The sequence below is a fragment of the Carcharodon carcharias genome, chromosome 3, assembly GCF_017639515.1.
Source record: "Carcharodon carcharias isolate sCarCar2 chromosome 3, sCarCar2.pri, whole genome shotgun sequence".
NCBI classification, from domain to species: Eukaryota; Metazoa; Chordata; class Chondrichthyes; order Lamniformes; family Lamnidae; genus Carcharodon; species Carcharodon carcharias.
The window spans coordinates 99401530-99416247 of record NC_054469.1 but is presented as its reverse complement, the minus strand read 5'-3'; the positions used below and the strand labels follow the sequence as shown (position 1 = coordinate 99416247).

General features: G+C 44.8%; 1 protein-coding gene across 2 annotated transcripts in view; it reads right to left on the bottom strand.

Moving 5' to 3' along the window:
• The window catches only part of LOC121275931 (tyrosine-protein phosphatase non-receptor type 3-like), a 305875-nt gene extending 293013 nt beyond the window's left edge, over nucleotides 1-12862 (bottom strand). Inside the window, exon 1 of one of the 2 annotated variants that reach the window (XM_041183799.1) lies at nucleotides 12738-12862. The gene's annotated coding sequence lies outside the window, so the exon portion shown is untranslated. Of the gene's footprint in view, nucleotides 1-12652 lie in introns of both variants that reach the window. The other variant, XM_041183801.1, reaches the window with a different exon arrangement.
• Nucleotides 12863-14718: the final 1856 nt, after the last annotated feature.

Sequence of the window (14718 nt, the reverse complement as noted above, 5' to 3'; positions counted from 1 at the left end):
CACACACACACACGATACATACACACACACACACGATACATACACACACACACACACACGATACACACACACACACACACACGATACACACACACACACACACACGATACACACACACACACACACACGATACACACACACACACACACACACGATACACACACACACACACACGATACACACACACACACACGATACACACACACACGATACACACACACACGATACACACACACACACACGATAGACACACACACACACACACGATACACACACACACGATACACACACACACACGATACATACACACACACACGATACACACACACACACACGATACACACACACGGCACACACACACACGATACACACACACACGACACACACACACACGACACACACACACACGACACACACACACACGACACACACACACACACACACACACACACACACACTATACACACACACACACACGATACACACACACGATACACACACACGATACACACACACGATACACACACACGATACACACACACGATACACACACACACGATACACACACACACACACACACACGATACACACACACACACACACACGATACACACACACACACACACACACGATACACACACACACACACACACACACGATACACACACACACACACACACACGATACACACACACACACACACACGATACACACACACACGATACACACACACACACACGATACACACACACACGATACACACACACACACACGATACACACACACACACACGATACACACACACACACACACGATACACACACACACGATACACACACACACACACACACACACACGATACACACACACACGATACACACACACGATACACACACACACACACACGATACACACACACACACGATACACACACACACACACACACACGATACACACACACACACACGATACACACACACACACACGATACACACACACACACACGATACACACACACACACACGATACACACACACACGATACACACACACACACACGATACACACACACACACACACGATACACACACACACACACGATACACACACACACACACACGATACACACACACACACACACGATACACACACACACACACACGATACACACACACACACACACACGATACACACACACACACACACGATACACACACACACACACACGATACACACACACACACACACGATACACACACACACGATACACACACACACACACACGATACACACACACACGATACACACACACACGATACACACACACACACGATACACACACACACGATACACACACACACACACACGATACACACACACACACGATACACACACACATACGATGCACACACACACACGATACACACACACATACGATGCACACACACACACACGATACACACACATACACACGATACACACGCGATACACACACACGATACACACACACACACGATACACACACACACACGATACACACACACACACGATACACACACACACACGATACACACACACACACGATACACACACACACACGATACACACACACACACACACGATACACACACACGATACACACACACGATACACACACACGATACACACACACGATACACACACACGATACACACACACGATATACACACACGATACACACACACAAACACGATACACACACACACACACGATACACACACACACACACGATACACACACACACACACGATACACACACACACACACGATACACACACACACACACGATACACACACACACACACGATACACACACACACACACACGATACACACACACACACACACACGATACACACACACACACACACGATACACACACACACGATACACACACACACGATACACACACACACACACACGATACACACACACACACGATACACACACACACACACACACACGATACACACACACACACACACACACGATACACACACACACACACACACACACACACACGATACACACACACACACGATACACACACACACACGATACACACACACACACGATACACACACACACACGATACACACACACACACACACGATACACACACACACACACACGATACACACACACACACACGACACACACACACACACACGACACACACACACACACGACACACACACACACACACACACACACACACACACACACACACGATACACACACACACACACACACGATACACACACACACACGATACATACACACACACACACGATACATACACACACACACACACGATACATACACACACACACACACGATACATACACACACACACACACGATACATACACACACACACACACGATACATACACACACACACACGATACATACACACACACACACGATACATACACACACACACACGATACATACACACACACACACGATACATACACACACACACACGATACATACACACACACACACGATACATACACACACACACACGATACATACACACACACACACGATACATACACACACACACACGATACACACACACACACACACGATACACACACACACACACACGATACACACACACACACACACGATACACACACACACACACGATACACACACACACACACGATACACACACACACACACGATACACACACACACACACACACACACGATACACACACACACACACACACGATACACACACACACACGATACACACACACACGATACACACACACACGATACACACACACACACGATACACACACACACACGATACACACACACACACACGATAGACACACACACACACACACGATACACACACACACACGATACATACACACACACACGATACACACACACGGCACACACACACACGATACACACACACACGACACACACACACACGACACACACACACACGACACACACACACACGACACACACACACACACACACACACACACACGATACACACACACACACACACACACACACGATACACACACACACACGATACACACACACACACACACGATACACACACACACACGATACACACACACGATACACACACACGATACACACACACGATACACACACACGATACACACACACGATACACACACACGATACACACACACGATACACACACACGCACACACACACGCACACACACACGATACACACACACACACACACACACGATACACACACACACACACACACGATACACACACACACACACACACGATACACACACACACACACACACGATACACACACACACACACACACACGATACACACACACACACACACACACGATACACACACACACACACACACGATACACACACACACACACACACGATACACACACACACGATACACACACACACACACACGATACACACACACACACACACGATACACACACACACACACACGATACACACACACACACACACACACACACACACGATACACACACACACGATACACACACACACACACACACACACACGATACACACACACACACGATACACACACACACACACACACACACACGATACACACACACACACGATACACACACACACACACGATACACACACACACACACGATACACACACACACACACGATACACACACACACACACGATACACACACACACACACGATACACACACACACACACACACGATACACACACACACACACACACGATACACACACACACACACACACGATACACACACACACACACACGATACACACACACACACACACGATACACACACACACACACACGATACACACACACACACACACGATACACACACACACGATACACACACACACACACACGATACACACACACACGATACACACACACACGATACACACACACACGATACACACACACACGATACACACACACACGATACACACACACACGATACACACACACACACACACGATACACACACACACACGATACACACACATACGATGCACACACACACACACACGATACACACACATACGATGCACACACACACACACACGATACACACACATACACACGATACACACACGATACACACGCGATACACACACACACACGATACACACACACACACGATACACACACACACACGACACACACACACACACGATACACACACACACACGATACACACACACACGATACACACACACACGATACACACACGATACACACACACACACACACGATACACACACACTGCACACGATACACACACACACGATACACACACACACGATACACACACACACACACGATACACACACACACGATACACACACACACACACACGATACACACACGATATACACACACGATACACACACGATATACACACACGATACACACACACACACACGATACACACACACACGATACACACACACACACGATACACACACACACACGATACACACACACACGATACACACACACACGATACACACACACACGATACACACACACACGATACACACACACACGATACACACACACACGATACACACACACTACACACGATACACACACACACGATACACACACACACACACACACGATACACACACACGATACACACACACTACACACGATACACACACAATACACACGATACACACACAATACACGATACACACACACACACGATACACACACACACACGATACACACACACACACGATACACACACACACACGATACATACACACACACACACGATACACACACGATACACACACACACACACACACGATACACACACACATACACGATACACACACACATACACGATACACACACACACACGATACACACACACACACACGATACACACACACACACACGATACACACACACACACACACGATACACACACACACAGATACACACACACAAATACACACACACACAGATACACACACACAAATACACACACACACGATACACACACACACACGATACACACACACACACGATACACACACACACACGATACACACACACACACGATACACACACACACACGATACACACACACACACGATACACACACACACACGATACACACACACACACGATACACACACACACACGATACACACACACACGATACACACACACACACGATACACACACACACACGATACACACACACACACACGATACACACACACACGATACACACACACACGATACACACACACACGATACACACACACGATACACACACACACAACATATATACATAGGCACTATACATATACTCTATAAATACACACACTATACATGTACTATATATACACAGACAACATATATACATATTCACTATACATATACTATATATATATATATATACGTGCACACTCTATATACATACGCACGCTCTATACTCACACACGCTAGAAACACACGTGCGTGCACACACGCTAGAAACACGAACACACACACACGCTAGAAACACGACACACACACACGCTAGAAACACGAACACACACACACGCTAGAAACACGAACACACACACACGCTAGAAACACGAACACACACACACGCTAGAAACACGAACACACACACTCGCTAGAAACACGAACACACACTCGCTAGAAACACGAACACACACACTCGCTAGAAACACGAACACACACACTCGCTAGAAACACGAACACACACACTCGCTAGAAACACGAACACACACACTCGCTAGAAACACGAACACACACACTCGCTAGAAACACGAACACACACACTCGCTAGAAACACGAACACACACACGTTAGAAACACGAACACACACACGCTAGAAACACGAACACACACTAGAAACACGAACACACACACGCTAGAAACACGCTCACAATACGCAAATAGGTGCACCATATGCATGCACAACACTATACCCATGCCATACATGCATTCGCACGCACACCATACATGCACAAGCGCACACCATACGCGCATACGCACGCGTGCACACTGTACACACATGCACACGCATACGTTCACACACTAAATGCACATGTACACGTGTACATGCACACACTATAGGCACATGTACATGCATATCTGCACACACTATATGTAAATGTACACGTGTATGTGCATGTGCTCTATGCATATATACATGCGGACACTCTATGCACATATACCGTGTGCACGCACACTAGGGGCAGAATTTTACGTCCCACAAACGGGTTCACACCTGACCCGATCAGGCGTAAAATCACGTGAGATGATGTCGGTCAAATATCCCGACGTCATCACACACTCGCAAGATACTTTGCTGGGCGGGTGTGTGCACGCAAAAGTCAGAATTGCACCTGCCAACAATTAAGCTGGTAGTTAAGCCCATTAACTATGCGCGATTTTTTGTGGCCCGTCCAAGGTTACGGCTGGTGGATGGGCGAATCGGCCAGGTGCTCTTCACACTTTTCATCAACCCTCACCCAAGGGCGGGAGGAAATTTCCATTGGAAAGTAAAATGAAAATCAATATCTGGGGACAGTATTTTTATGAGATATGCTTTCAAGTGCTTGATTGTGATGCATGGACATTTGTTTCCAGTTTTTTACAGCTTTATTTCGTTATTTGCAGGTCTGCAGCTCCCTGAGGCAGCTGTCTGCCTTCAGGGAGCTCTCTTGTAGCGCTTACCTGCCCTCCTGGTGAGATTGTTGCTCACTCTCTTCCTGCCCGCACCCCGGTAGTGCTAAGCTTTTTAACACACGTTTCATGCTGGCTGGCCGTTAAGTGGCCAGCCAACATGAAATTGTAGTCAGGGGTCCATTTCCCAGGCCTGCCGATCACGTGTGCCCGACAATTGAAAAATTCAGACCGATATATACATGTGCACATACACACGCGCCATGTGCACATACACACGCGCTATGTGCACATATATGTTGGATATATAATACATATACACTCAAATATATATTACATATACACACTATATACATACACACAATTGTATAGACACATTACATGTGCGTATGTATAGTGTATACACCCATATATATAATCTATATGCATACATACATAAGAATCTATGAATAATATTGAAATGAGTAAATACAAAAGAGACCAAGAAGTCTTAATGGTCTTAACACTAAACAAGGAAGAAATTACAGATCACCCAAGACATATATTCTGACAACAGAGGAATCAGTGTTGGAACACACGAGAAAGGTGATGCAGAGGTACAGCTGGGTGCAGGACGGGGAAAGAAAGGAGAAATGCATTGAGCTTGGGTCCATAGTGGTGCCAAAACTATGCACAGCAATGCACATTGAGGCAGTGCGTATTACATAGGTATGGGAGAAATTTTGAGACATGCCCTAATCATGGAAAAGTCCAAACAATTTTGAAGTCCAGTGGTGGGAATTATACACAACATGAGGCAAGTCTGGTGCATCCAAAGCTATGTCCAGGTTTTAAGACAGTTCTGGAAAGTGAGAGAAGCTGAGAACCATTTAAGGGACATAGTTTCAGCAGGCATGCTGTTGGAGGTTGTCTACTAGAGTCAGGAGTCCAAGTGGGAGGACAAAGCTGACCATATGCCAGTGGACATTGATCTTGGAGTCCAGGAAAGCTTCATAGCGGCCTCAAATGTTAGCAGCACACACCAGTGAATCCAGTGGACCAGCAACGGAACAGGGAACAACGCAAATTTTTCTCTGCTCCTCTGCTGGTCCACAGGATGAACTGGCCCAAATGGATCAAATAACAGTGGGAGAGCATTTAGGGTACAGTGACCATTGTATCATATGATTTAGGTTGGTCATGGAAAAGGACAAGGAGCAATCACAGAATCACACAGTGCAGAAGAGGCCCTTTGGCCCATCGAGTCTGCACTGACACGTGAGAAACACCTGACCTACCTAATCCCATTTACCAGCACTTGGCCCATATCCTTGAATGTTATGACATGCCAGTGTTCATCCAGGTACTTTTTAAAGGATGTGAGGCAACCTGCCTCCACCACCCTCCTAGGCAGCGCATTCCAGACCGTCACCACTCTCTGGGTAAAAAGGGTTTTCTTCACACCTCCCCTAAATTTCCTGCCCCTCACCTTGAACTTATGTTCCCACATGACTGACCCTTCAGCTAAGGGGAACAGCTGCTCCCTATCCACCCTGTCCATGCCACGCATAATCTTGTACACCTCGATCAGGTCGCCGCTCAGTCTTCTCTGCTCCAACAAAAACAACCCAAGTCTATCCAACCTCTCTTCATAACTTAAATGTTTCATCCCAGGCAACATCCTGGTGAATCTCCTCTGCACCCCCTCCAGTGCAATCACATCCTTCCTATAATGTGGCGATCAGAACTGCACACAATACTCCAACCGTGGCTTCACCAAGGTTCTATACAACTCCAACATGATCTCCCTACTTTTGTAATCTACGCCTCTATTGATAAAGGCAAGTGTCCCATATGCCTTTTTCACCACCCCACTAACATGCCCCTCCGCCTTCAGAGATTTATGGACACACGCCAAGGTCCCTTTGTTCCTCAGAACTTCCCAGTGTCATGCTGTTCATTGAATACTTCCCTGTCAAATTACTCCTTCCAAAGTGTATCACCTCACACTTTTCAGGGTTAAATTCCATCTGCCACTTATCTGCCCATTTGACCATCTCGTCTATATCTTCCTGTAGCCCAAGACACTCAGCCTCACAGTTAACCACCCGGCCAATCTTTGTGTCATCCGCAAACTTACTAATCCTACCCCCCACATAGTCATCTATGTTATTTATATAAATGACAAATAATAGGGGACCCAGCACAGATCCCTGTGGTACGCCACTGGACACGGGCTTCCAGTCACTAAACATCCTTCTGTCATCACCCTCTGTCTCCTACAACTAAGCCAATTTTGAATCCACCTTATCAAATTACCCTGTATCCCATGTGCATTTGCCTTCTTTATAAGTCTCCCATGTGGGACCTTGTCAAAGGCTTTGCTGAAATCCATATAAACTACAAGAACTGTACTACCCTCCTCAAAAAATTCAATCAAATTTGTTAGGCATGACCTCCCTCTGACAGAGCCATGCTGACTATCCCTGATCAAACCTTGCTTCTCCAACTGGAGATCCAGAACAGGGATAATTAATTGAGGGAAAGCCAACTTCAATGCGATGCATCTGAGTCAAATGTTGGCGGAAAAGACGATGGCTGGACATTAGGCAACCTTCAAAGAGATAGTATTGCAAACGTCCAAGGCATATTCCCTTGAGGGGGAAAGGTAGGACAAATAAATCCAGGGCACCCTGGATGACAAGAGAGATAGAGGTGAGAATGAAAAGGAAGAAGTAAGCATATGACAGATGTCAGGTAAATAATACAATGGGGAATTAGGTTGAATATAGAAGGACCAGAGGGGAAGTGAAAAAGCTAATCAGGAAATCAAGGAGGGAGCATGAAAATAGACTTGCAGCTAACATAAAAGGGGGTCCCAAGGTCTTCTATAAACATGTAAATAATAAAAGAAAGGTAGGGCCAATTAGCAATTAAAAAAAGGAGATTTGCATGTGGAGACAGGAGAAGTAGTGGAGGTATTAAATGAGTACTTTGCATCTGTCTTTACTAAGGAAGAGGATGCTGCCCATGTCGAGATGAGAGAGGAAGTAACTTGTACACTCATGGAATTTACAATTGAGAAGGAGGCTATGTTAGAAAGGCTATCTTTAATTAAAATAGATAAGGTACCAGGACTGGATGAGATGCATTCAAGGATACTGAGGGAGGTGAGAGTGGAAATTGCAGAGGCACTGGTGATAATCTTCCAGCCTTCCTTGATCACAGGAATGGCGCCGGATGACTGGAGAATTATGAACATTATACCATTATTCAAAAAGAGGTGCAAGGATAATGCTGGTAACTACAGATCAGTCGGTTTGACTTCAGTGGTAAGGAAACTTTTGGAAACTATAGTTTGGGACAAAATTAATAGTCAGTTACACAGGTGCAGGATAATTATGGATTCATTAAGGGAAAATCATGTTTAACTAACTTGAAGTTTTTTGAGGTGGTAACAGAGAAGGTTGATAAGGACAATGCTGTTGATGTGGTATATATGGATTTTCAAAAGGCATTTGATGCAGTGCTACACAACAGACTTGTGAACAAAATTCTAGGTCATAGAATAAAAGGGAAAGTGGGCACTTGGATAAGAAATTAGCTGAGTGACAGGAAACAGAGTAACGATAAATGGTTGTTTTTCAGATTGGAGGAAGGTTTGTAGTGGGGTTCCCCAGGGGACAGTGCTCTTCCTGATATATGTTAATGACCTAGACTGAGTGCAGGGCGTGATTTCAAAATTTGTAGATGATACGAAGATTGGAAGCATTGTCAACTGTGGTGAGGATAGTCTTGAACTTCAAAAGGACATAGACATGCTGGTGGATTGGGCAGACAAATGGCAGATGAAGTTCAATGCAGAGAAGAGTGAGGTGATTCAATTTGGCAGGAAGAATGTGGAGAGACAGTTTAAAATAAAGGGAGAAACTCTGAAGGCGGTGCAGGAACAAAGAGGCCTCGGTATATATGTAGATAAGTCATTGAAGGTGGCAAGGCATGTTGAGAGAACAGTTAATAATGCACAAATTATCCTAGGTTGTATTAATAGGGGCATTGAATGCAAAAGCAAGGAGGTCATGTTAAACTTGTATAAGACACTAGTTTGGCCTCAACTGGAGTACTGTGTCCAGTTTTGGGTGCCATACTTGAGGAAGGATGTGAAGGCATCGGGGAGAGTACAGAGGAGATTCACAGGAATGATTCCAGGGTTAAACAACTGTAGCTATGAGGATAGAATGGGAAGGTTGGGTTGGTTTTCCTTGAAAAAAAGGTTGAGAAAAGACTTAATAGGGGTTTACAAGATCCTGAGGGGTATGGACAGGGTAAATAGTGAGAAACTGTTCCCTCTCAGGAGTACATCAAGAATTAGAGGGCACAAATTCAAAATAATAGGCATAAGGCATAGCAATGACGTAAGGAAACAAATTTCACCCAGAGGGTGGTTGGAGTCTGGAACAAATTTCCTGAAAGGGTGGTGGAGGCAGGTTTGATCAAGGTATTGAAAAATTAGTTGGATTGCTACCTGAAAAGAGACAAGGTGCAAGGTTACAGGGATAAGGCAGGGGAGAGGCATTCAGTAGACTGCTTTTCAGTCAGCCAGTGCAGGCTCAATGAGCTGAATGGCCTCCTTCTGCACTGTAAAGTTTCTGTGATTCTGTGAAGTGAAATCAGAGAATCAAGAGCAGGGAAGTCCAGGAAAAATAGGTTATGTATGTTGTACTTAGCCATACTTTATCCCCCTTCCTTCAGCAACAAGGCAGGTAGATGGGATTAGGTCCATTATTCATGTGGAGGATAAACAAGGATTACTGAACCAATCAGCCTGTTTAAGTTTTGTAACTTCCATGCAATTTATACCCAACATACATTGAAAAGAATTTTAAAGCAATTATATTTATTTGCATTGCTTGAGAATTAACTTAAAATATGGATACTTTACTTTTACACACACCAACTCAATTAATTTCACAAAAACATGTACTACATATTGTTCTCCATGCTGTATATTTCAGATTGTGTTTAAAGCATATATTTTAGACAATATAATGTTTCTCATCTAATTTATGGCAGTTCTTAGATTTGGGAAAGGTGAATTTTATTTGAGAACTTAGTACCTGAAACAAACTAAATTTTATGAATCTAGTCATAATTATACTGCTAGCCTAATCCACCAATATATGTTAATATATTTCGTTCAACATTCACCATAATTAGCCAACTGTCCACCATTGTTTTTAAATAGGGAAAACTTATTTCATCAATTGCATACAGACTAACTTATTCTCAGTCCTGTCCCTCACCTTCCCTATCTTCCAAATGTGATTCGATTAATGTGCTTACATCTTAGACAACAAGCTTCTGTTTTCATTCCTGGCTCCCCTAATGTTCTTGTGTGAATGGAGAAACATATTCCCCAATCAGTGATTGGCACAAAACAGGCACACCTACTTCAATGACATCTTGGCATGAGCAATCTTGCCTGCTGCTCTATCACATGGACACAGACAGGCAGGTCTGCTTCCCCACCATCACTCTTCTGTTCATGCTGACTAGAGATTGCAACACAATTATCAAACCAAAGCGCAAACTAACTTGGCCTGATTTCAATGGTTCCTTTCAGTACAGGTTGACTCATTAACGTGCATCCTGGGCATTGACCCCTTTTACCCTTAATACAAGGATATGGATCTACAGACTGACTGTCCCCTACATTCCTTTATCAATCATCGCCTACCCTGCTCCTCTAAGGTCACAAGCTGACTGACCGCTCCCTCTATGGTTTCTGGGTTGGGACTGACAAGTCTTGATAGGACAGCCTAAGTCTTGCTTTTTTCAGCCCTTCCCAATTCAGGCGACACCCTGTAAATATTGACACGGTGCTGCGCGCGCACCATCTCCGCCTCCTCCCGCTGTACCTTGACCACACACTCGGAAAGTAAAGGAACAGCAGCCGCCTGTTTAAGTTCAGCGATGGCAGCTCGTTCTGCTCCAGTTCCGTACCTCCACATTCAGTCACAATCGGTGTCGCCTCCTTCCCTTTTCTATCTCGGCTAACGCCGCGGCTCTAAACGCTCATCGCAAAGCTCGCGACCAGGTGTGGAACGTCACCAACTCCACATTCTCCACTCCCGTCAACACACGGCCGCGCGCGAAGCTCCGCCCAACCCTCCGCGGCCGCGCGCGAGGCTCCGCCCCCTCACCCCCTACCTCCGCGGCCGCGCCTGCTGGTGGAGTTCGGGGAGCCGCGGTCTGAGGGTGCTGGAATGTGAGAGAAAAACTAACTTTTTGCCAGTTCAATTTGAGATTTTATGAATTAAACTTAATTGAATAATAGTTCTCAAAATGTAAGCATCTTAATGTGGTAACTGAGTGTATAACCCCTCCTGCTGTCTAACAGCGTCACCTGATGTTCTGTTAAGGCTCCGACCAGTGAGCTCCGGCGGTGGGGCTTCCTGACCAAAGTCTTGATCCGGTGCGTAGCACCTGAAAGGCTCTGTGTAATAAAATTTGGCTGTTTCTTGTTGAAACCTGTCCGTTCCATCGTGTCATTACATTTGGCAACCAGCGTAAAATTAGCTCTGACTCTGCACCTCGCCTTGTTACTGTGAGTACATCATGTTTTGAGGAAAAAAACTACTCACCGGTCATGCCACTCTGGGACCAAATTGATCCATATAATGTGACTATGGAAGACTGGAGCCAGTATGTAGAGCCTCAGATTTTTTTTCATAGGAAACTAAATTACTATGGAGAAAAAGCAGAAAGCGATCCTCTTGAATGTATGTGGCAGTAATCTCATTCGCAACCTGATGGACTGAAGCATGCCCAATTCTAAGTCCTATATTAAATTAGTGAACCTCATGAAAACACACTTCCAGCTGAAGCCATCTGTAAGAATGCAGCATTTTAAATTTAATTCCAGAGTTAGGGCCACGGGAGAGTCCATCGCAAGCTACGATGTAGTGAACCTCAAGCAGTTAACAGAACACTGCGACTTCAGAGACATATTAAACGGTATGCTGCAGGACCGATTTGTTTGTGGAGTTAAGGATTGACGCCATACAGCACAGCTTATTTGCCAAGGTCGACATCGACTTTAAGTGTATCCTAGAAGTCTCCTTTGCCATGGAAAGTGCTACCGCCTACCGTGGCGCGAAAAGCAGACCCACGGCATCGAAGCGAGATGCAATGACGCTGTGAGAAATATGAAAAGTCCTAGTAGAAACACTTCAGCAGCAACTTCAAGATTAAATTGTTATAGATATGGAGGTGAGTACAGAGAGGACACCTGCAAATTTGAGGGGGCAGAATGTCATTACTGCCATAAGAAAGGTCATGTGGTAAGGCAATGCCAGGCAAAGCTGAAACAGCTTGCAAAACAGCAAACCAACATGATCAAATCAAAGAATACAGCAGAGACTGAAACTGCTGACATTTTTTATTCCCCATCTAACGTAACAGCTGTGAAAACTGAACCTATCACTGTGACAATCCAACTTAATGAGAAACCACTAATAATGGAGGTGGATACAGGTGCTCAACTGTTGTGGTGAGAGAGCACACTTTCAAATATCTTTTGCCAGCCCTGAAGAAGAGTCATATGGACTTGAAACGTTAACTCTTTTTTCTCTCCAGAGATGCTGTTAGACCTGAGATTTTCCAGCATTTTCTGTTTTTGTTTCAGATTCCCAGCATCCTCAGTATTTATCTTTTATTCAAATATCTTATTGAAGGTAGACGGTCAATAAACCTGGAGTGAACAACCACTAAATTAAGGACATACACAGGAGAATCCATTCAGGTAAAGGGCATCGCCAAGTACCAGTTTCTTACAAGAAACAGACAGCCCAGTTGCGTGTAATAATTGTGAAAGGAGAAAGACCCAGTCTTTTAGGCTGACACTGGCTACAGAAGGTCAATCTCCACTGGACTAAGATATTTCTGGAACACACTGCCTGAGGGGTGGTAGAGGCAGGAACCC